Genomic DNA, 207 nt, shown 5'->3' with positions numbered 1-207 from the left:
TGAATGGATAAAGAAATTGTGGTTTATATACACAATGGAATACTACGTGGCAATGAGAAAAAATGAAATATGGCCTTTTGTAGCAACATGGATGGAACTGGAGAGTGTGAAGCTAAGTGAAATAAGCCATACAGAGAAAGACAGATACCATATGGTTTCACTCTTATGTGGATCCTGAGAAACATAACAGAAACCCATGGGGGAGGG

Source organism: Panthera uncia, chromosome B4, assembly GCF_023721935.1.
Source record: "Panthera uncia isolate 11264 chromosome B4, Puncia_PCG_1.0, whole genome shotgun sequence".
NCBI lineage: Eukaryota > Metazoa > Chordata > Mammalia > Carnivora > Felidae > Panthera > Panthera uncia.
The sequence above is the reverse complement of the archived record's forward strand: the minus strand, read 5'-3'. Positions refer to the sequence as shown.